The sequence below is a fragment of the Peromyscus maniculatus genome, chromosome 19 (assembly GCF_049852395.1).
Source record: "Peromyscus maniculatus bairdii isolate BWxNUB_F1_BW_parent chromosome 19, HU_Pman_BW_mat_3.1, whole genome shotgun sequence".
Lineage (NCBI taxonomy): Eukaryota > Metazoa > Chordata > Mammalia > Rodentia > Cricetidae > Peromyscus > Peromyscus maniculatus.
This window is the reverse complement of record NC_134870.1, coordinates 36,647,391-36,673,136: the sequence shown is the minus strand read 5'-3', so window position 1 is coordinate 36,673,136 and position 25,746 is coordinate 36,647,391. Positions and strand designations below refer to the sequence as shown.

The following is a 25,746-nucleotide window of genomic DNA, read 5'->3' as shown; positions in this document are numbered from 1 at the left end:
GAGCTCCAGGCCAATGAGAGACTCTGCCTCAAAAGAGGTAGATGGCATTCCTGAGGATGACACCCAAGGTTGCCCTCGGCCTCCACATACATATGCTCACATGAACACACATGTCCCCACACACCTGTACATCCACATACATATACAAAATTATAAAAGGAAAACTAGCATGACCACACATGAAGAACTCTAGAAAGTATTTCCAAATTTGGAAATAGAAACAGACAGAAACACACACACACACACACACACACACACACACACACACACACACCCCAAAAACAAAAACAAAGAAACAAAAAAAACCAAAGCAAAACAATAAAACCTATGTAGAATCCCAAATAGACACCACCAGAGAATAATCTCTCCAAAACATATTACAACTAGAAGGTCAAAAGCACAAAGTGTATTAAAAATTGTAAAGGGAAATACCCTAGATCACACACAAAGGCAAACACATAATATCAGACCCCTCTCATTGGCTACTCATAAAGTCAGGAAACATATTTCAATCCCTGAAAGTAAGCACTTGCCAACAAAGAAATTTTTTCACTGACAGAAAAAATAAGGACTTTTCAAAGACAAGCATGAACTAAGGCAGTTCATGACCACCAAGGCAGAACTGCAGAAGACATTCAAAGGGGCACAGTATACACAGAGGAGGAAGAAAGACAATCTCAATCACAACAACACAAAAATAAAACTCATGATAATGAGATAAATAAAGGAAGTAACCCATTATGTCCCAAACAGTAAACCAGCAGTCCTTGAAAACTAATGCAGGACTGTTATCATAGAACCCTCATCCAGTGACTGATGGAAGCAGATGCAGATATCCATGGCCAGGTCCTAGGTGGAGCTCCAGGAGTCCAATCAATGAGAGAGAGGAGGGATCCTATGAGCAAGGGATATCGAGACCATGAATGATAAAAGTAGAGACAACTAGCCAAACTAGTGGAAACTCATGAACTGTGGACCAATAGCTGAGGAGCCCCCATGGTACTGGACTAGACCCTCTGGATAAGCGAGACAGTTGTTTAGCTTGAATTATATAGGGGCCCCCCAGGCAGTGGGATCAGGACCCGTCCCTGGTCCATGAGCCGGCTTTTTGGAGCCTAGTGCCTATGCTGAGACACTCTGCTCAGCCTTGGTGCAGGGAGGAGAGGCTTGGACCTGCCTCAACTGAATGTATCAGGCTCTGCTGACTCCCTATGGGAGACCTAGTGGTGGAGGAGATGGGAATAGGGGGTGGGTTGGGAGGGAAGGCTGGGGGGTGAGAGGAGGGAGGACAGGGGAATCTGTGATTGGTATGTAAAATAAATAGAAAATCTCTTACTAAAAAAGAAAGAAAGAAAGAAAGAAAGAAAGAAAGAAAGAAAGAAAGAAAGAAAGAAAGAAAGAAAGAAAGAAAATTAACAGAGGAGAAATCCCAAATAAGCATTCACATAACTACAAACTACACTAAATGGGAACAAACTAGAAGCTGGAGAAGAAAATAAGGATGCCCACATTCTCCATTTTCGCTCAATGGAAAGCTTGAAGTCTTGGCTAGAACCATAAGACAAGAGAAAGAAAGAAAAAAAAAGATACAGTTAGGAAGGAAAAAGGAAGACGGCTCTTATTTGCAGATGGTATATTCTAAGCTTAAAAGACCCTAAAGACTAACAGAAAACTCATATCTCATTAACACTTTCAGCAAAGTGTTAGGATCCAAAATCAACATGCAAAAGTCAGTAGTCTTCCTATATACCAACAACAGTCTTGCTGAGAAAGAAACCATTAAAAAAAAAATTAAATAAACCTACCATATACAGTGGATTTTTTTTTAAATGAAGGAAAAAAAGGAAGAAACTAGAAAAGTAGGAAATATAAATCTAACCAAAGGAGCAAATCGCTTCTACAGAAAAATTTAAAACACTGAGACAGTAACTCTAGGGAGACAATGTCAAGACATTGGCAGTTTTAGTATTACGTTATTTGCTCTATTACTTACAATATGCAGATTCAATGCAATTCCTGTGTAAATTCTAATGAGTTTCCCCACAGAACTCTAAAAGAACTCTATTCTAAAATTCACACAGATGCAGAAAAGTCTCCAAAACGCCAAAGAAACCTCAGGCAGAAAAGGCAATGCTGGAAGCCTCACAAGACCTGACTTCAAATTATACGGCAAAGCCATAGTGACTCAACAACATGGTACCAGCACAAAAGCCAACACAAAATTAAATGTGATAGGAGACCTAGAAATAAAATTACAAAGCTACAGATGCTTAATCTTTGACTAATTTGTCAGAAACACACATTAGGAAAAGGCAGTCTCCTCAATAAATGGTCCTGGCAAAACTAGATATCCACTTATAAAGAACGAAATATGACTATCTCTCATGATGAACAATGATCAATTCAAAATTATTCAAACACTTTAATGGAACCCCTAAAACTAAAAAAAAAAAAAAATCCAGAGAAAACGTAAAAGAACTTTAAGATCTAACCACAGACAAGGACATCTGAAAATGCTTTTGACCGTACAGGAAAAAAATGCCAGTCACGGACAAATGGGATTTATATAAAATTAAAAATATTCTTCACTGAAAATGGTCAATAATGAGCAGAATGGAAAGACAGTCTAAAGAACAGGAGAGACATATTTGCCAAGTATACTTCCCACAAGGGATTCATATCTAGATTCTACAAAGAACTCTAAAAATTAAACACCAAAGATCATCAAATTAAAAAAAAAAAAAGCAGCTCTCAAAGAAAGAAATGCAATTGATTAATAAGTACTTGAAGAAGTGTTCAATACCTTAGTCATCAGGGAAATGCAAATTAAAACTCCTCTGAGATTCCATCTCTCCTGGGGCGGAATGGCTATATCCAGAGGAGTTAGGAGGGTGAACTTGATCAAAACTCAACATAGAAAACACTCCAAGAATTTATCAGATATTTTTTTTTTTTTTGGTTTTTTTTCGAGACAGGGTTTCTCTGCGTAGCTTTGCGCCTTTCCTGGAACTCACTTGGTAGCCCAAGCTGGCCTCGAACTCACAGAGATCTGCCTGGCTCTGCCTCCCGAGTGCTGGGATTAAAGGCGTGCGCCACCACCGCCCGGCTTATCAGATATTTTTTAAAGAAAGTAAATGAAATCACAACAAATGCTAGCAAGGGAGCTAGCTATCACTAGAACACTTATCACACCTGGTAACAATGTGAACTTGTGCATCCCCTGCAGAAACTAATATGGTGATTTTTCAAGACACCAAAAAAAGAGCTCTCACTGAGTCTATCTCAATCCTAGGTATGTACCTGAAGGATGCTAAGTCAGTACATTACAGAGACACCTGAACAGTCATGTTGATACCACATTATTCACAATAGCCAAGGAATCAGCCTAGACATCAACAGATGAAAAGATAAAGAAAATGTGGTCTCTATGGAATTTTATTCACCTGTGAAGACAAATAAATAATGGAATTTTCAGGAAAGTAAATGAAACCACAAGTCACATTAAGTGAAACAAGCCAGACTCAGAAAACATTGTGTAGCTTCTACAATATGCAGAAAAGGATTTAAGTGTGTGTGTGTGTGTGTGTGTGTGTGTGTGTGTGTGTGTGTGTGTGTAGGACATGAAAGTATAAAGTGGGCTATATAATGGAAGAAGTCTGAAGGGAGGGATGACGGCAGAAGTTAGTAGAATATATTTGGAATGAAAGCAGAAAGAAGGATTGTTTGAGAAGAGACTAGAAAAAGAGGGGAAGGGGGCAAGAAATGGTAGTGTGTGGTGGGCAATTAAGAATGAACTATTGCTGGGTGGTGGTGGCGTATGCCTTTAATCCCAGCACTTGGGAGGCAGAGCCAGGCAGATCTTTGTGAGTTCAAGGCCAGCCTGGTCTACAGAGCGAGATCCAGGAAAGACACAAAGCTACACAGAGAAACCCTGTCTCAAAAAAAAAAATAGAATGAACTATCATGATATATATGCATTAAAATGACAGTAAAATACATCACTTTGTATGTGTAAAAAAATAAATTCTATCTACATTATACATAGACCTCTGATTAGATAGCTGGAAATGGATACACACATGATACCAAATATACGTTCATGAATATACAGATTACTTCATTTAATACCTTATATATTCAACCCACAATATTTCCATTATTTCAAAATAGTCTAGATACATTTATTTCCACCAATTGGGAGTTTATACTCAAGGTGAATCTGAAGGTACCCTTACCTTCAGCTTAAATTGAAAGCTATGATAAATATTCAAAAGCAGAGTGTTTAAGAATGTAAGAAGAATCTGTACCACTTAACTTTCTACATGAGTAAAGGTTGTGTCAAAAGAAGTTTCATCAGCTCAACTAACTCTCATGCTACCGAGGTAAAACCAGGATGAGCCCAGAGACCTACATTTTATCAAGCACCAAGGTGATCTTTATCAAAAGAGAAGCCCAAGCATCAAGCATGCCAAGGTTATCTACAAAGCAATGTTGCTCTGGCTCCAGAAACCCCAGGTATCTAGCTCCTGTGGCAGGTTCTAATGTAGATGACACTACCTACTTTTGTATTGATGTATCTTCATTTATCAGATTTCTTATGATTGGATTCCCTTGGGCTTTACCTTGCGGGGGGAAGGGAGGATGTATTGCTCTGTCAACATTGATGTTTGTGGTTGTTTATATGTTGTCTTTATAGAATAATAAGTTGCTCTTCAGCTTATACATCAGTGTCTCTGTGTTCAGTTAATGGGAGACTGTCTACCTGTACTTTATATCTATTTTCAGAGAGGCATGTGAGGTCTAAATGCTGGTCTCTTAACTAGGAGTCTGTGGCTCCTTTTTCCACTTCCCATGCATCTGTGTTTATTGTCTTCTTGATATTATTTTCCTTTTTAAAACAGAATCATCATCTTGTCTTTCTCTAATGAAATTAGAGACTCAAATTCCTTCAAAATCTGAACATGGCCATTGACTTTGGAGCTGACCTTTTCAACTCAGCATTTGGGTTTGGGTTAAAACCAAACAGCGCTGAAAGCTCAGACCCGCTGGTCTTTGCCATGGGGTCACAGACCCGAACACAGCTGAGAACTAAGTCATTGTCAGCAAATGAAATGCTGAAATGCTAAGTGACAGAGAAAACATCTGTATGAGAGAAAGAGTGAAGGAGCTCTTTCTGGAGTGATTGCCTGACTCCTAATACGGCTGCTCCCACCTGTGGCCTCTGTGCTGAACTAACTAACCACCTCCTTTTTTGAGGCAGATGGACTTCCATGTCTTTCCTTCACAAAGGAAACGTCTAACATAAAGCAATGTATCTATAGCTCTGCATGCAAAGCATGCCTTCTACCACAAAGTAATAGTAGGCCCACTACCACTTGGTCTGGTGGGAATCCATATACACAAAGAATATGGATTTGGACTTGGTGATTAGCGAGTGTTCGCCAAACCTTCATGAGTATTTAATAAGCTGAGACCAATCACTGTCACTATCAAACAGTGACAGGACATCCTTAGAATGTTGCTTCTGTGTTTTCTATGGGAAAGAAGCAAAGGTTTGAAGGTCTCTGCAAATCATCCTATTTTGTTCCATATCATAAATGCTTTCTGTGTTTGCATTTAGAAATATCACTATGATAGTGAAGTGAAGAGGAAAGTGAGGCCACAGAAAACTGACACACAGGTTTCACCATCATCAGTTACCTTAGTCCTTCATAGGGGAAGTCATCTGAGTCACAGGAAAAGCAATGGCCTGACAATAGACATTGTCACTGCAAAGTCCTCCTCACCTACTCTAAAAGTTGAGACTACCTTTGTTGCCTGGATACATGAGAGAATTTAAAGCAATGGACAGGTCATCCAGACAGAAACTAAACAGAGAAATAATATCTGGAACTAGCAGATATTATAACTCAAATGGACCTAAAAGGTATCTACAGAACATTTCACCCAAACACAGAATAATATATCTTCTTCTCAGCACCTCATGGCACCTTCTCCAAAACTGACCATACACTGGTTCACAAAGCAAGCCTCAACAGATACAAGGAAATTGAAATAACCCCTTGTATCTTATCTGACTACTATGGATTAAAGCTAGATTTCAACAACAACAGAAAGCCTACAAACTCATGGAAACTGAACAACTCCCTACTGAATGATTACTGGCCAAGGCAGAAATAAAGAAAGAAATGAAAGACTTCCTAGAATTCAATGAAAATGAATGCACAAGATTCCCAAACTTATGAGACACAATGAGTAGTGTAAGAGGAAATTTCATAGCACTAAGTGCCTACATAAGGAAAGTGGAGAGATCTCATACTAGTGACTTAACAGAACACTTGAAAGCTCTAGAACCAGAAGAATCAAACACACCAAAGAGGAGTAGATGGCAGGAAATAATCAAACTCCAGGCTGAAATTAGTAAAATAGAAACAAAGAGAACAATACAAAGAATCAACAAAATAAAAGTTGGTGAGAAAATCAACAAGATCCAAAGAATCATTAGGTCATACTTCAAAAATCTGTGCTCCTTCAAACTTTGCCCTTGCTCCTAACTATGAGGTAATAAAAAACAAAGATGGTCCTTGAAAGAACCTGCATCACACCATTGGGCTTTCAACACTCAAAACTGAGCTAAATAAACACCATTTTGTTCATAAGTAGCCCACCTCAGGAGGTTCATTATAGCATCTAAAACTGATTCTTGTGCCACATTTGTTCAAAAGCCACAGTTTCTAAATAAGTTCCATATTTTCATTGTGCTGTGTTAGCCTACCATCATGTGAGATAATCTTCAAGTGAGTAGAAGCAGATGTATCATACATTTAAAACTTCTTGCTTGCATGGAATTATTAATACACTCTCAGAAAAATGTTGTCCATGAGTTGTTTCTAAATAAAGAATTTCAGTTACATCAGTTAAGAAAAAAAATCTATGCTCCACAAAATTGGAAAATCTAAAAGAAATGGACAATTTTATCAATAGATACCACTGACCAAATTTAAATAAAGAGCAGATAAATAATATAAGTAGACCTATAACACCCACGGAAGTAGAAGCAGTCATTAAAAAATCTCCCAACCAAAAAAGCCCAGGGCCAGATGGTTTTTTGTTTATTTGTTGTTTGTTTTATTGATTCTTTGGGAATTTTACACCATATACCTCAGTCCTGCTCATCTCCCAGTCCCTCCATATCTGTGCCTCATTCTTGTAGTGTCCCAGCCCCAAAGGAAAGCTAAAAAAGAATAAAAATAAATTTTAAAAAGGTAAAACACTTTGCTCCTTCATCTTTCCTGCCTTTCCACTGCTTCTGCACTCATCTCAGTGGCACAGGGAGCTGCTATGGATCATGCAGTAGACCCTTTTGTCCAAACGGCTTTACTTGCAAATGCTCATTATGGAATGAGTTATTGGTCTGATTCAAGGGTCTTGGTTTTGTTTGTAGTACACCATCAAAACTGGACCCCTACCAACATTCCTCTCAGATATCCTGTTATTGCCCCACAGCATGGAGATCCTGTGGCTATGGTTCTACAGGACCAGGCCCTTTAAACATTCCAGCAGACCCTGGATGCAGGAGGGCCATGGACTCAGACATGGTCCCTAGCAAAAGCTCAGGACCAGTCAACAACATGGTCACTGGTGGCAGTGCAGGCCACCCAGATTGTCATGGTTTCAGCCACAGCACTTCCGTTGGTCACCACCATGGCCACAGGCAATGATCTAGAACCTAGACATCTGTGTGACCCTTGGTGGTGGCACAGGCCATGGATAGCATCACAGACCCCAGCTGCTGTAAGACCAGAGACCCAGACATGGTCCTCAGAAGGCCTGGATGATGCTGTAGCTCTGGGGCAGATGATTTTAATGCAGAATTATACCATACTTTCAAAGGAGAGCTAATATTAATACTCTTGGAATTATTTCATAAAATATAAACAAAAGGAACATCGCCCAATTTATTTTATGAGGCCACAGTCACCCTGATACTCAAACCACACAAAGACCTGACAAAGAAAGAGAATTATAGACCAATTTTCCTTATGAACATTGATGTAAAAATATTTGATAAAATGCTCACAAACTGAATCCAAGAACACATCAAAAAGATTATCCACCATGGTCAAGTGGACTTTATCCCAGAGATATAGGGATGGTTCAACATATGAAAATCTGTCAGTGTAAGTCATCATATAAACAAACTGAAAGAAAAACCCACATGGTCTTCTCATTAGATGATGAAAAAGCCTTTGACAAAATCCAATACCCCTTCAAAATAAAAATCTTGGAGAGATCAGGGATACAAGGGATATAATAAAGGCAATATATAACAAACCCATAGCCAACATCAAACTAAATGGAGAGAAACTTAAAGCAATTCCACTAAAATCAGAGATGAGACAAGGCTGTCCACTCTTTCTATAGCTATTCAAAAGAGAGTACTTGAAGTTCTAGCTAGAGAAATAAGAGGAATAAAGGAGATTGAGGAGATGCAAATTGGAAAGGAAGAAGTCAAAGTATCACTATTTGCAGATGATATGGTAGTACACATACATGACTCCAAAAATTCTACCAGGGAACTCCTACAGCTGATAAATACCTTCAGTCTAGTGGCTGGATACAAAATTAACAAAAAAAAATCAGTAGCCCCCTATATACAAACAATAAATGGAGAAAGAAATCAAGAGAACAATACCCTTTGCAATAGCCACAAATAATATAAAATATCTTGGGGTAACTTTAACTAAGAATGTGAAAGACCTGAATGATAAGAACTTCAAGTCTTTGAAGAAGGAAAACGAAGATATCAATAGAAGGGAAGCTCTCCCATGCTCTTAGATAGGTAGGATTAACATAGTAAAAATGGCAGTCTTACCAAAAGCAATCTACAGATTCAATGCAATTCCCATCAAGATTCCAACACAATTCTTTACAGACCTCGAAAGAACAATAGTCAACTTCATATGGGAAAAAAAAAAAACAAGATAGCTAAAACAATCCTGTATAATAAAAGAACTTTCAGCGGTATCATTATTTCTGATTTTAAACTCTACTATCAGGTTATAGTAATAAAACCCACATGGTATTGGCATAAAACCATGCCAGTTGATCAAAGGAATTGAGTCAAAGAACCAGATGTAAATCCACACACCTATGGACACTTGATTTTTGACAAAAAAACAAAGTCAAAATTATACAATGGAGAAAAGAAAGCATCTTCAAAAAATGGTGCTGGTCTAACTGGATGTCAACACATAGAAGAAATAGATCCATATCTATCACGGTCCACAAAACTCAAGTCCAAGTAGATCAAAGACCTCAAGATAAATCCAAATACACTGAACCTAATAGAAGAGAAAGTGAGGAGTATCCTTAAATGCTTTGATACAGGATACAACTTCCTGAACAGAATACAAATAGCACAGGCACTAAGATCAACAATTAATACATGGGACCTCATGAAACCGAAAAGCTTCTAAAAGGCAAAGGACACCATTAATAGGACAAAATGAAAGCCCACAGAATGGGAAAAGATCTTCACTGACTTCACATTTGACAGAGGGTTAGTATCCAAAATATATAAAGAACTCAAGAAACTAAATATCTATTAAGTAAATAATCTAATTAGAAAATGCAGTACAGATCTAAACAGAATTCTCAACAGAGGAATTTAAAATGGCTGAGAAACACTTAAAGAAATGTTCAACATTCTTAGTCATCAGGGAAATGCAAGTCAAAATAGTTAAATTTCATTAACATCTGTCAGAATGGCTAAGATCAGTAACAGAAGTAACAGCTCATGCTGGCAAGATCGTGGCACAAAGGGTATACTCCTCTCCTGCTGGTGGGAGTACAAACTTGTACAGCCACTTTGGAAATCAAAATGGTGGTTGCTTAGAGAATTAGAAATTGATCTACCTCAAGATCCAGCTACACCACCCCTTGGCATACACCCAAAAGATGCTCCATCCTATCACAAGGACACTTGCTCACCTATGTTCATAGCAGCTTTATTCGTAATTGCCAGAAACTGGAAACAACCTAGATATCCCTCAACTGAAGAATGGATAAAGAAAAGGTGGTACATTTGCACAGGAGAGTATTACTAAGCTCTTCAAACAATGACATGAAATTTGCTGCTAAATGGATAGAACTACAAAAGATCATCCTGAGTGAAGTAACCCAGACCCAGAAAGACAAGCATAGTATGTACTCACTTATAAGTGGATATTAACTTTAAAGTAAAAGATAGCCATGCTAAAATTCACAGACCCAGAACAGCTAAGTAACAAGGAGAGCTCAAGGGTGCGGGGAAAGCATGAATTTCACTGTGAAGGAGAAACAGAATAAATATTGCCGATGAATGGAGAAAGGGGTCTGGATGGGAGTGTGATGGGGATGAGAACAGGAGGGATGGGGGGTGGGGTGGAAGCAGAGAGTACTGGGAGAGACAATTAGAATGGAGGGTCATCTCCAGAATGAGCAAGAAACCTAGTGCAATGGAAACTCCCAGGAATCTCCGTGGGTGACCCTAGCTAAGACTCTGAGCAATGAAGTATACAGAGCCTGAACCCACCATCTCCTGTAACCAGGCAAGACTTTCCAGTGGAAGGATTGGGACACCAACCCAGCGATGAAACCTTTGACCTAAAATTTGTCCTGCCTACAAGATAGGCTTGGGGAAAGGTGGTACAGAGGTTGTGGGGGTGGCCAACCAATGACTGGTCCAGCTTGAGACCCATGCTGTGAGAGTGACCCACCCCTGACATTGCCTGGAGGGCCAGGACCCAGAGGCAGGATAGCTCAGAGACCTAGGATAAAACCAAACATGACTGGCAAAAAAAAGTCAATGAAATGGTTCCTAATGATATTCTGCTGTACTCATAGGTTGGTGCCTATTCCAATCGTCATCAGAGAGACTCCATCTGACATCTGATGGAAACAGATGCAGAAACCCACAGCCAAACACTAGAAGGAGCTCAGGGAATCTTGTGGAAGAGGGGGAGGAAGGACTGTATGAATGAGAGGGATCCGGGGCACCACACAAAAGCCCACAGAATCAACTGACCTGGGCTCATAAGGGCTCAAAGAGACTGAACTGACAACCAGGGAATCAGCATGGGTCCGGCGCCTTCTGCATATATGTTACAGTTGTGTAGCTTGGTCTTCTTGAGGGGCTCCTAACAGTGGGAGCTGTCTCTGTTGCTGGCTTTTGGGACCCTTTCTTCTTACCAGATTGTTTCATCCAGTCTTAACAGGAGAGCAGGTGCCTTGTCTCACTAAAACTTGATATGCCATGTGCCTTAATTAGAGTTTCTACTGTTGTGAAGAGACACCCTGACCATGGCAACTCTTATAAAGGACAACATTTAATTGTGGTGGCTTGCTCACAGTTCAGAGGTTCAGTCTATTATCATCATGGCAGGACACGGCAGCATGCAGGCAGACATGGTGCTGGAAAGCTAGCATTCTATGTCTTGATCTGCAGGCAACAGGACATGGTCTCAGAAACTGTGTAGTATCTTGAGCATAAGTAAGATCTCAAAGCTAGCCTTCACAGTGACTTACTTCTTCCAACAAGACCACACCTACTCCAACAAGGCCTCACCTCCTAAGAGTGCCACTCCCTTTGGGGGCCATTTTCATTCAACCACCATGGCTGGTTGGCCTGGTTGATATCCAGGGAAGCCTGCCCTTTTCTGAAGAGAAAAGGAAGAGGAAGAGTGGATGGGCCAGGGGAGGGCCTGGGAGGAGAGGAAGGAAGGGGTACTGGTGTGAGGAATGTAAAAACAAAAAAATAAACAAACATAAAGCAAAAAAAAAAAAAAAAAAGCCCTGTGTTTCTGATAAGCTAGTGTAAATGAAAGTTCAAGAAAAATTAGGCACTGAAGAAGGAAGCTTCCTGTATGTTAAGTAGATTTTTAATTCTTTTTTATTACATTTCCTACTGTCAGGTTAGGTTTTTATTGACAAATGTGATAACCACAGAAAGCTGCCGACAGTTAAAAAGCAGCGAGCTTTGTGAGATAACTAGACATGGCACAGTGTTTACGTACAAGTCATTTTCCCCATCACAAAAAGAAAAGAAAAGCCTGCCTGGGGGAGGTTCATGATTATGTAATCCCACAGGACAGATGCTCAGGAAGGAAGGACATGTGAGTGTCCAGCTTCTCCCAAGGCTGAGGATGCCCCATCCCACACAAGGAAGCGGTCAATGAAAAGAGCTTGGAGCAGAGGTGGAAAGCAGCTGTTGGAACTAGTCGTGCAAACACCTGGGGAGAATGCTGTCTGGAGTGCTAGCAGAAGGGGAAAGGCCAGTCAAGGGTCACATTGCATTTATGTTAGAATTCACCCTTGAGCGTACAGCCAAAGAAAGACTAGGAACCCACACTAAGGTGTTCTCCCAGCCAAAGAACATGCTTGGTAAGCATCCCTCAGGATGCCCTAGCAAACCCCAAAAATAATCGAGTGAACAAAACAAAAGACATCCCTCATCTTCTGGTTTCCCTCGCAGTTTTCCTCCTTTCCGTTTCTCCTAGTGGAAACTTCATCTCCTCACAGATGCCCATCTACTCTTGGACTTTAATTGTAATGCCTGGATTCCTAGTGAGCCACTCAGACACAGAGGTAGCCAGAGTTCACTTTCTTGGAGTCAAAGTTCATCAAGAAGAAATTAATAACATCTTGCATATCACCTTATGCCAGTGGGTCTCAACCTTCTTAATTCTGCAACCATTTAATATTGCTGTGGTGACCAACCATAAAATTACTTCATTGCTACTTCAGAACTGTAATTTTGCTATTGTTGTGAATCACAATGTAAATATCTGGCATGCAGGATAGCTGATATGTAACCCACCAAATGGTTCTAGACTCACAGCTTGAGAACCATTGCCTTATGCTCTGCTCTCTAGAGAGAAGGAATTGTTGACAGACTACATTTTTGCTTGCTTTTATTAATAATTACATCAAGAAAAAAAATGATAATTTTGTCTAAGCAGTAAGCCACGTTGTGCGGATTCTCATTTTCACTTTAAGGTAAAGGTGACAAAGAAAATGTTCTTCGTTTTCACATCACCATTCAAAACATGTGTGACGGACAACAAAGTCAAAGAATGCACTTGCACTTTAGCCAAAACTTCTGTAACAAATCTCCTAAAGCTATGTGAATTAAAGCAGTGACTGGGGCTCAGGGAATCTGACCTCCGGGCCTGGAGGAGCCTGTCTACAGTTCTGCTCCTGGGACCACTCACTGTAGCTTTGAACAGATTCAAGAAGGCCTCTCTAGCACATGATGGCTGCCTATGGTTCCATGTATGGCTCTTCACAAGGCACACTTGAACCCACCACACTATGGCTTCAGGATCCGCAGACCTTCGTGTGGAGAATGAATTCCCAGTCTCCGTGTCACTTAATGCCTTCATGTTGTTGAAATAAAGTCGCAACCACAGTGTGACTAAAGGGGACCAGTCCAGATCTTAACTCTCCAGCAAAGGACAGGAACATCATCTGGGAGACACCAGTGGCTGCTGTGTTTGGATACTATCTGCCACAAAGGTTCCTAAATGTATACAAAATTCCAAACCTTCAGTGTTGGTTCACAAGCATCTCTTTGGTCAACAAGCTCCCCCGGTGATTCCAACATGTGGATATGTTTGTGAACCTTGACCTCTCATAATTTCCAGGGAAGAGACTAAGAGAAGAGCTCTCCGTAGCAACACCTCAGCTACATGCTTCATCCATCACCTCAAAGCATGCACAATGGCATGGCTTTAAACACTCCAGGTCTGAAGTTTTAGGCTAAATGCTCACACTCAAGCATCACAAAGTTTCTATCAGATGCATGTTTCCTAAGCCTCATGGGGAGGTCAACTTTTCAGTCTATCAGAAACCTGTGGTTCTTGGGACTATGAGGATTTCAGTGCTGAAGCCAGGATGGTGAGGGTCAAACTGGAGCAGGTGGCTTCTCCTCCCTCTGCTGGACTGGCCATGGGCTAGGAAGTTGAAATGCCGCTTCATCATCACTGCAGATCCCTCCTCAAGCACCATCTAGCCAGGGCTGTGAAACAAGGTCCATGGACCTACAGCATCAGCATCAGCTTCAAGCTTTTTAGAAATGAAAAGTGGCAGGGGCGGGGGTGGGGGGGTGGGGGGGGTCCTGGACCTTGGCCCAAGTCTCCAAAAATAATGCTCTGGAATCTGGTTTTGAAAAGTCTGACATCAAGCATGCCTACCATACCATCCCTCATAGGCCAAAATCAGGTTTCTGTTTGGCAACAGAGAGATAAAATGGGTAACAGGCAGAGTCAATCAATGCTAATTTGGGCCAGAGACGTTTTGACGAAGAGCAGCCAGCAGCTCAGACACATGCATGCTGATCGTTGTTTTGGCCTTCATTTTTGTTAGTCATTTACCTCAGAGGCTGTAGGAAAAGATTTAGATCCACAATAGAAACTGGAGTGTGGACAGAGAAAGAGCTGAGCCCAGCTTTGTTCAGGGAGTAGGGCCCATATTCCAGAATATATCAAAACTGTCCATACTTGTTCAGCATACACTCAAGCCTTATCTGTGCCTAGATGCTTAATTAATATCCTAGCATTTTAGCTGCCTTAAAATAAAAACAGTTATTATAAAGGTTAATATAAATTTTAATATATTTTTAAAAGACAAAAAAGAAACCCAAAGTAACTATTTAAAGAATTGACCTGTTTATTATTAGATGTAAACTAATGAATCCATGTAAGTCTAATCTAAACATGAAAGAAAATGCTAATATAAAGTATTTCTTGATTATATAATGGGATGAATTAAATGCAAAACAAAGACACTTCATTTGGGGGTTTTTAATAATAGCTTTATTGAGTCTTTGAGAATTTCATACACTGTACTTTTCTTTTAGATAGCATCTAACTATGTAGCTAGCCTCAATTCTTAGATGTTCCTACAGGGGCCTCCTCAATGCTGGCATTACAGGGCTGCTTGTTTTTGTCAACTCAACACAAACTGGAGACACACAGGAAGAGAGAACATCAATTGAAAAATTATGTCCATCTGGCTTGTGGGCACATCCATGGCCCATTGTCTTGATTGATGATTAATATGCAAGGACCCAGCTCACTGTGGGCTGTGCCATCCCTATGCAGGTGGGCCTGGGTTGCATAAGAAAACAGGCTATGCAAGCCATGGGGAGCAAGGTAGAAAGCAGCATTCATCTGGGGTCTCTGCTTTAGTTCCTGCCTCCAGGTTTCTTCCTTAAGTTCCTGCCCTAACTTCCCTGATGACAGATTATGATGTAGAAGTATAAGCCAAAAAAGACCTTTCCTCCCCTAAGTGTTTTTGGCCATGATATGTTTTGTTTTTTTTTTTTGTTGTTGTTTTCGGTTGGTTTTTTGTTTGTTTTTGCCTCAGCAACTGAAAGCAAACAAAGACAACCACCATTTCTGGCTAAAGGTATTCCTTAAAACACCCTCATATACTGTAATTCAGACATTTTATTTATTACCATTGATCCCCTTGCTTTTTGTACAAAAATTTTAGTATGGTTTCTTCACCAGTCAACTAGCATGTAACTTAATCCTGGCATGCCGAAGCAATCGGAAATGAAAAGGCTCCTTCTCAAAACCCACCTCTGATAAACTATGGCTCTTTTCACAAACTTCTCGCTTAAAATAATAATTTTCTAAAAGGCCGGTTAATCAGGCCTGTCCCTCCATGAAAGAATACAGTCAACTGGCTACAGCCGACTCCCCAGCTGCTGAGTGGGTACCTCTGGCCTGCTGCAGTGAGCTCTCGGCTTCAGTGGCGCTGCAGGCCTGGTAGAAGATGATGAGGTAATGGAACTTTTCCCCGCCACCTGCCCCTCCACACACACGGATTCTGCAGGCACCAAGAAACTTCACTGCACCATCTTCCACAAAGCTGGAAATCTAACCGTAGATCTGAGACACACAAACTCATTTTCCTGTTACAGTCTCATGATAGAAGTGTGAGGTTTACTTTCAACAGCTAAAATTTAAACCACTAAAGAACTCACATTCCTTATGCAAATAACCAACAGCCAAGCTTAATCAGTGATATATTCTATATCAGGAGACTGATACATATTTCATAAATAACCAACTGAAGAATGTACAAATAGGCCATACAAGAAGGGAAAGTGATGGCTGTCCTTCTCCCCTCCTGACTGGACAAGCTTTACCATACTGAGTGTCTGCCAATTTGACATGAGCATGGAAACTATCATGCCCTCCCATGGGCTTTGCCCTCTAGCCAGGAAGGTAGTTGTGCACACCCTCCTAGAATGGACACATTGTCAGTGTGAAGTCCACAGGGAACAAAGGTCCAAGGAGGAAAATTAAACTTAGTTGTCAACTCTATCACGTGACATAAGGATCTTAAAAAAAAAAAAAATCCCACAAGGATTGCACTCCAGACACCCTTGAATGGAAACTATGTGCAAAGAGGGCTGAAAATGCAGACCATGGCACTGTGCTGCAAGAAATACCTTTGCTCAGTAAAGTTAAATTTCATTCATAAAACATGAAGAGCAACCTACCTGTGTCAGAACATTATAAATATTAATGAAGCAATTCAAAGTGAGCATGACTTACACACTGTAAATTCACTTGTAAATACAAGGGACCATCATGATGACCATGTTCACACAAATCTCCCCAGCAGGTGAGATGCTGGTGTCATGAAGTTGGGGACTTGCGACACAGTGACTCCTTGAATGTTATGTTGTAATTGTCTGTTTGTCCCTTAACTGGACTTCAAAGACCTTGTGGAGAAGGACTGAGCCATAGTTATCACTGTATCTTTGCTTATCCAGGCATCTATTACTGTTTCTGTAAAGTTGAAGGAATAAATTCTGAATCCTCACTACTCCTCAGACTCCCAGCTAACAGTGGAATACCACGTGGCACAGTGTGTAAAACAGAACAGCAAACACCCATGTGCTTGGGAATAATTCCCCATCTGCCCAAACTGGCTGCTACCCGACTCCTAGAGTTCTTGCTTCACAAGAGAAGAGCTCAGATTCTCAGGAGAAAAAAATTCCTTGAAGTTGGTCATCAAAGATACCCTGACAGATAAATGTCTTGAAAGTGGCTCAGACCTGAATGCTGTGGTATTCTTCTTACATGCCAGGTACCACAATCTAACTTTCATATCACCACAGTTAAAAATCATATCTGTACTCCACTGGAAGATTTGTTATCTTCCACACTTTATGTGACCTAATCAGGCTAGATGTGGAACCAGACTGGAACTGCCAGTTGATCACCAGTCTACAATCTTAAGCAAGATGGCACTCAGCCCTCTGCAGAAAGAATACATGGGCCTGTGTCATCAGTGACAGTAACATGGCTTCGAGTAGCTCAGTCTTCTGCCCACCTCTCTCCCTTCAGTTCTTTCTTTCTCCATTATGGTTGCCCACATTTCATATGCTTAGCATTTTGCTAGGCAGTGGTGAGTAAAAGGCCTGCCAATCATGTAAGGAAAAAAGTGAGGAATCATTTCAAGTTTTACTAGGAATTAGATGTTACCAAGTTGATAGGATGTGGCAACATGGGAGGGTGCAACGGGCCAGAATTTAGATGAGCAGAGTCAGGCCCTCAGTGCTAGTGTGGAGAGGAGATGGTACCTATAAAGCAATAGAAATCCATATGCAATCAAATGCTTCATAATAGGCATACCAGAGAGGGGCTGAAATATCCCCTGTGGGAAGGCCTCAGCAACCATTCCCTAAAGATGTCACAAAACACCACACATTTAAGCTACTGTGGAGCTTCAGGTGACAAGAACTGTGGCAGTTGGCCCTCAGCTAGTTATCTAAGTCTATCACAGATGCCTGCAGTACAGTGGCCTTTAAATGAAGTCCTGAGGCTCAATGGCTACTAAGCACATTGGATCCATTGACAGGCCGGTAGTCTCTCCGCCCTGTATTTTCCTGATGATCATACTTTCCTTCATCCACAGGCGCTACTGTATTTTGAGATGTGTCCTTGTTTCCACCTTAGCACTTTTCTTTGTTTAACACTCAGGGCTCTTCTGGCTCTTCTACCTCTTCGCTGTGTAGTCCCCATCAATTCTGGTTGATTTGAATAGCACTCCCATGCTAAGCCTGAGATCCGCAGCAGCCCACATCCTGCTAATGAGTTGTCTTCACCATTGGACTGGCTTTGGCCTACAAACTATTCATCCTCAGCATTCAGACAAGAGCAAGGCAGAAACCTAGAGCATTCTCCTCCCCTACTCCAACTGTTTATATAGCCCCCCCCCCTTTTTTTGGCCAACTATTCAGTAAATATTTATTGATAAACAGTTCTCCTTTATACTTTGCTAGAGGAAAAAAATGAAAGTAGACTTTCTCTGTGTAAAGGATTTCATACTCTCATAATGACAACTATGTACAGATGACCTTGAATTCCCACAGGTATGTCTTTTGTCCTAAATTGTTCCTGGTCCTTTTATGAAGCCCAATGTCTCCCTGCCCCTGACTTTTGTATTTCTATTTTTAAATTAATATGTCCAAAATATGGTTTCCCCTCTGAATACAAGTCTTCTATGCTCTTCTTCTTTCCTGTATATGCAGTCAGTAACCTTGGAGTTACAATACCAAAAAGAAAAGGAAAACTCCAGGAATTATCTCCGATTCCTTTTTTGTCTTTATCAACCCAAATATCTAGTCACATGAACTCTGAGATCTGAAAACTACATCCACTTCTCTTCAAGTCTATTTTTATCACCCTGAGTCACTATCAGGTTACCTAGGGCCAAAGAGCCCTCTGCAATGTGAAAGATGTGTTCTTCCATCCGTGCCCAGCACCAAGACACACACTGGCAGGAGGAGATGGGCTAGAGCTCAGTGACTTGACCCTTCCTCGGGCTGAGTACCTTGTGTAGCAAGTAAGTTGCAGAAACTGAAAATCCTGCCACTTTTTTCTCTCCTTCACTATGGCAGGGGCCTGCCCACAGTCCTTGTCATTGCCCACTCTCTGCAACAATGAACCTACCGTGGTCCTCTACGATGTTCAAATGGCTGTTTCACTTCACGTCTCACAACTCATCCATTATTCCCCCTATGTTACATAGCATTGCATGATGGCCCTAGTTCATTCCTGTGACCTACCAGCTACCTCTGCTCTGGCTGCCTGTCTCTTCCTTAGAGACGCCCAGCTCCTTTATACTAACTGGAGGTCTACTCATCCGCCTTCAATGCCTTCCTACCTTTCTTTAGCCCAGGGTGTGCATACTGAGTTGATCTCAGTACCTGGCTCATCTTGTACTTTCATTATTTTCCATGCATGGCCTGCCATACTTTGTTAATGACAACTTACTTTTAATGATACAATAAGCACACCTGCCCACCTCCCAGCCAAAACTCAGCTCAGATTGTACCACTGACTTGTCTGTGATCTACCAGAAGGTTCCCTGGCTTCTCCCATCTAAGGCAGCCATCATCACAGATTTTGTGGTCACGGTTCTCTTGGTTTCCTGTGTCATTTTGACTTTGTATATTCTTAAATAGTTAGACTTTTTTTTAAAATCACAGTTGTTTTGAATGTAGTTTTCAAAATCATGCTAAATATGATCTTCCCACTCAACTTCTCATTTAAGATTATATCATTAAGAATCAATAATGTTGTTATGAGTCATCTTTTAATTTTGTGTATATTTGTAGTGATGTGCTTATGTGGGGGGGGGGTGGCTATGGGTGTGGAGGGGTGACGGTGTGTATGTATACACGTAGAGGCCACAGGTTGACTTCAGTGTCTTCCTCACTCACTCTCCACCATATTTCTGAAGACAGTCTTTTCACTAGCCAATTCAACTTAACTGGTTGGCCAGAGAACTCCTGGAGATCTTTCCTGTTTCCTCAGTTTTAGGATTACAGGTATGCATGGCCATGTTCAGCATTTTTACAAGGGCGCTAGATTCAAACTAAAGCCCTGGTGTTAGCAAGGCAGTCACTTTACTCTCCCCAGCACCCTATGTACTTTTGATGGCTGTATGATATTCCCTCATGTGTCAACACCATGCTACTCTATCCACTTCCTAGCAACAGGTAGTAAAGTTCCTTCCATGTTTCCGTTTACTGGAAACCAGACTGTAGTGTATATGTGCATGCATGTCTCTCACTGAAAATGTTCCCATTTGCTCAGAGTTGGATCACAGATGTGGCAAGTGATGGAAATACTATATGGTACCCTACTGGCTTCCAAAGTTGTGTGTCCCTGCAGCACGGTATGAAGATCTTTTGGAGCCACACATTCTTTTCAGTGTTTCAATACTTTTGATCTGGGGCCAAGCAAATGCATATAAAAGGAACCTCAGTGTAGCCTTGATTTTGACTTGCATGCTTGTTACAGGTAGCTGCTTGTGCTTATTGGCTGATTAGTATTCTAGATTCCTAAAGGTTTCTCTTGCCATTCTCCAGGGGGAAGTAACTTGTAGTTTGGATTTTGTTGCTCGTATTGTTTTTGTTTTCTGAGAAAGGGTCTTATGGATCCCAGACTGGCCTGACCATGAATTCATGACACTCCTGCCTTTATCTCTCCGGTGCCGTGATTACAGGACTTAGAAGATCAAAACCTGGGCTCCCTGTGTGCTAGGAAAACCCTCTACCAGCTGGGCTGCAACCCAGCCCACACCACAGAACTAATTTTTGTGCATTGCCCTGTTCTCTTTTCTTCATTGGTCTCTCACTATCTGGAGCCATGGAGCTTGTTCACCGACTGTGATGTGTCCCTCAACTAGAACACCAAGATCTCGACTCCCTTGTGTACTCTTCTACCTCCAATGGCTAGAACTGCATCTAGCACAACAGTGAACACATGGGCATGGAGGGACCGAGTCATGTGATGTACTAAGACCGCACAAGAGCATTGTTCTAGGACCAGATATGCTGAGTTTTGACCTCAGTTTCTCCATTTACTCTGACCATGCTCAAAAGACTTAGCATGTCTATCTGTCCCGAGTTGCTTCGTCTGTAAAAAGAAGTGCTTTATGTGATGTCCTGGGAGCTTTAACATTTGAGTCAACATGCACAAAGCTTTTAGAGTAAAACAGATGTAACTAATGCTCCATAAATGCAGTTCTTTGAAAGGGTAAGCATTGCCATTACCTTTCCCTGGCTTGAGCATAAAGGGCTCAAACTAGCTTGGGTCTCAAGAGTACACTATTTCCCCTCAAGTTTAGCATCCACCTAGTCTTGCAAGTTCTGGTTCCCACATCTAGGAGAAGGAGGTTGAAAAACATAGAGATGTACTTTATCGTCCAGGAAATCATCCTGTCAGTGTGGTGCTGAAGAAGCTGAAATGGGTAGGTGTCCCAGTTTTTAATAAGTGAGTGTCTCACAAGCCATCCCCCAAACTCCCAACATCACATCACTCACAAAATCACAACACTCTTCCCACCCTCTTTTTGTTTCTACTCACATTTTCAAAGAGACGATGGGTAAGTGAGGAACACACAAACAAGACAAGGAAGGAGAGGAACAGAGAAATAAAGCAAGGAAGGTGGATGGAAGCGCAGAAGGAGGGGGAATACTCAGGTCAGCCTTGGCATTGACCTTCTAATATAAACAGTAAAATGCTGAAATTAGAGCCCAAGGAAATCCCGTCCAAACCCCTACAGGGGAATGCATTCACTAGGGGATGTGGGAAGGCTAGGAAAAGCAGTGTGAGAAAAGACTTTGAGGATGACCAGAGGCCTGAGTCAGGCAGGAAAGGCAAACCTCTCAGTCTTAACTAGGGGATGCTGGCCCCGTTAAAACTGTAGTCCCCAGTCAATGTCACCTTAGTTCTGGGCTTACCTCAGTCTGTAACCAGGAATCCCGCTCCATTTGAAGCATCCCTTGCCTCAAAGTGGTAAGCTCGGCCTTGGTTAAACACGCCAGGGGGCCCTGCCCCAGTGCATTTCCACTGAGATTCCCGGCCGATTCCTCAGGAGGAACTGTTTCCATTTGAGATGGACCAGGGATCCTGGCCAGGACCAGCTGCCTCTCAGAGCCAAATTCCGTGACAGCTCCCAGAGAGGATGCCAAGGGGCTGCAGGGAGGCCCTGGGGGTGGGCAGCAAGCCGGGGGCGCGGCTGGGACCAGCCAGGCCCCGGCTGCCCACTCGGAAAGGTCCAAGTCCACACCTTTGGGGACCGGCTTCTGCCTGCTTGTCCCCACTCCAGCACGACAATGCTGAAATTGTGCGGGCTCCCCAAGATGCCCCGCCGCCACTGGGGGACTTCCTCCTTCCCGCGTCCTTGGCGGGCGGGAGAGCACTGATGGGCGGGGGACCCCGACCGATCAGGGTTGTCGCCGACCTTGAGGCTACCGTGGGGTGTGCATGCGCCAAAAATAAAGCGCGGGCGCGCGTATGCGCGTACACACACACACACACACACACACACACACACACACACACACACACACACACACACACACACACACACACACACACCACACCACACCGGCATGCATGCATGCGAAGCCTCCGCACTTCACTCCCAGGAACGCTACTGTCCTTAAACAGCATAAAGCACAGGAAAGGGAACCTTGTACTGAAGACATCATGCTCAAGACCAAATTTGGGATGATTATTTTTTTTTAAGGTTTGGATTAAAGCTTCTCAGAAAATAAAAGGACCCAGGACAGATTCCATGCTCTGCGTTTGGGGGCTGAAGAAATTGCACGTGTGATCATCTCCGCCCGAGGGTGGGAGGAAGCATTGATACGGTTTTTTGGGGTTTTTTTTTTTTTTCCTACTCTGGGTTAACTGCATGTGCCGGCGCCTCGGGGGTTAAGGCCGCGCAGCCCGCCTGCAGGCTTTCCCAAGCAGGGAGCGGGCGCCGGCGGGGGCGCGCTGGGGAGAGCCGGGGATCTCCCGCACGCTGGGCTCCTGGGGCGCTTCCCGCCCTGCGCTATTTATAGATCGCCTTCCAGCTGCTGCAGGGAGCCTGGGCTTGTGGAGCTGCGGGAGCCTTCCAGAAGCACGGGATTTTCATAAATTCTCTGAATGGCAAAGATGTCTCTGGGTGTCACTGTTCAGTCCGGCTACCATATGTATTTCAAGTTGGAATTTCTCTCTCTCTCTCTCTCTCTCTCTCTCTCTCTCTCTCTCTCTCTCTCTCTCTCTCTCTCTCTCTCTCTCTCTCTCTCTCACACACACACACACACACACACACACACACACACACACACACACACACACACACACACACGCCTGGGATCTGAGAGCGTTTGCAGCAACTTATGAATGCAACTAGGCAGCTTGTTATTGTGAGCTGTGGGATGTGGGAACTCCCTTTGTTATCAAATGCTTGATTTAAAAAAAAAAAAAAAAGAAAGAAAAAGAGAAAAAAGACAGTCTTGCATTGGTTTAAAGGCCCATTTTATATTTTCTGCAATACTCAACCTATCTGCAAGTTGGCTTATATAATCATGTGTCCAATAAAAGGTATGCAGCGAATTCAAGAGCACTGGGGAAAAAAATCATACCCTGTCCCCTGACAGCCTGCTGTCTGAGGACCTTGAACCTGTCTGTGAACCTAGCTGGGTGGTGTCTGTGGCAAACCAGAACACCAGAAGGTGCAATTCTGGTGCCACATGCGGATTCTCAGCCCCAGAAGACCAAGAAGGTAGAGGGTGGGGGGAATTATTCTGCCTGATTTCTTATGCTCAGTATAAAATAAAGCCGACTGCCAGTCTAGAAGATTCTAAACTGACACTATTCCCTTTCTGCAGTAATTCCTTCCTGAAAATACCAAGTCTCTGTGATATGCAAAGCCCTTGGGGGCCCCTGGAAACTGCAGGGGGTCAGGAAATGGCATCTGCCCTCAGGTTGAAAAGGATGGAGGAGACTGAAGAACCACCAAAGAGGCCACAGACTCCAGGTGGTCGTTGGGGGGGGGGGTAGTATTAAGCCCCCTCCCTCAGCACCTCCTGGTCCTCTTCCTTCCAATCTGCGGGTTTTTCTTTCAGAAATGAGGTCGGTATAGCAAAAGCTTATTATTTACTTAACTGCTTTTAACCAGAATGATCCTAAACTGTAGGTTCCAATTCATTCAACTTAATTAAATTAGGGGCTAGGTATAACTCTCTTGGGGTGCAGTTCCTTGTGGGAGGGTTTCAGCCTGTATCCATTCCCCCACCCTAGAGAAGAGAGAATAGAGCACCCTCCCTCTGCTCTGGGGCTATCAGTCAGCTTCCAGTATGCACCTGGGAGAGGCTACAGAAAGACTCTGCTGCTCACTTGTTTCCTGGCTGCTTATACAGAAGTGTCAGTTTGCTTTACCATCCATGCTTCGGGTCCTCATTTGTCATGTGTGAATAACAGTAATAGTACATACTTCATGGAGTTCTTAGGAGATTAAGTGTGGACATCTGCATGAACTGCTTGGGTCAGTGGCTAAAAGCTCAATAAACAGGAAATACTATGGCTGCCCAAATGTGAGTGGGAATTGATTTGGATGAATTTGGGCAAAGAGCCTTTTCCATAAAATCTATTTTACCTATGCAGATCCACACTATAAATTAGTTTTTTCACCATGCTGCAGCAGATTCCCCAAAGGCATCTATGTATAAAGGAGGCCCCAAGTCATTAAGCTGCATTCTTTCTTCTGCAGAAAGAAAACAGCTTTTCCAAAGGCCTTTAAAAAGTCATTCTGCTAACCCACACACAACACTGACACCCGGTGTAGAGAATCCCCTACTTGCAGTGGTCCAAGGCTGTCCTGGGGATAACACTGTGTGATGTGGACACCTCTTTAATCCTGAGACATTTTAATCCTGAGACACTTTAATCCTATGACATTTTTTCCAAAGTGCTATGGAGGAGAAGCATTTATTTCTATTTAATTAAAGACACAAAGCTCAATGTAGGTCCCTATGACCTCTTACTTTAAAAACTTAAAAAAATAGGAACAAGGTCCTACTATGAGGAGTACTGCTCTCCTCATCTCTGTCTTCCCTTCTTTCGAAGAGAATCCCTAGTTTTCAGCCTGTAGCCAGGCATAGTTATACAGTCATTCTCTAAAGGGCTATACAACAAAGTGTCAAGTGGGTGATTCCAAGAAGCCTCCTTGCATACATGCCTGGCTGTTTGCATACGCCTGGCTGTGGACATTTTGTACCATAGCAGAGAAGAGGTGTTTGGACTAATCACAACACATCCTACATGCAAATGAAGGTTTGTGTTTGCACCAATCACAGCCTTGGCTCTAACAGCAGCCACAACAATTTCTCTACCAGGTGACCATGGGGCATGTTCCATAGAAATACTTTCATGACCTTCTAGAGTTCACCAAGGCTTCTAATAGGAAAGTTTCTGGTACAAATGGATGGAAACAGCCATGGCTGAGGCTAATGCTTTCTGGAGGCAGGTCAACTTTGATGGCTGTTTACTGTTCTCAATACATCCATGAAATGTTGAAAGTGGCCAGTGTTAGCACAACAGTAGCCCAGTTGGTTCTTCTTTTGACAGTCCTTGTGCTCAAAGAAGTCAAGGCAGCAGATGAGAGAACCCAACAACTGCTAGGTAAGAAATCACATTGTCCATTCCCCCAAACCTCTGCTTGTTTATTGGAAGACAAACATCAAAAAAAGAACACTTGCAATGAAAACTTAAAGAACTTAGCAATAACACCAAGGATGATTTTTAACATATTTTGGTGTTTGGTTTAGTTGCTGATTTCCTTTTGAGACAGGGTATCACGATGCAGCCCTGGCTGACCTGGAACTATGTAGACTAG

At 42.3% G+C, this 25,746-nt stretch overlaps 1 protein-coding gene across 2 annotated transcripts in view; it reads right to left on the bottom strand.

Annotated features, from left to right (window-relative positions):
* Kcnn2 (potassium calcium-activated channel subfamily N member 2) overlaps positions 1-22,230 on the bottom strand; it is a 389,972-nt gene extending 367,742 nt beyond the window's left edge. For both annotated transcript variants that reach the window (XM_006977666.4, XM_042264409.2), the window contains exon 1: positions 21,818-22,230. The gene's annotated coding sequence lies outside the window, so the exon portion shown is untranslated. The remainder of the gene's footprint in view (positions 1-21,817) is intronic.
* Positions 22,231-25,746: the final 3,516 nt, after the last annotated feature.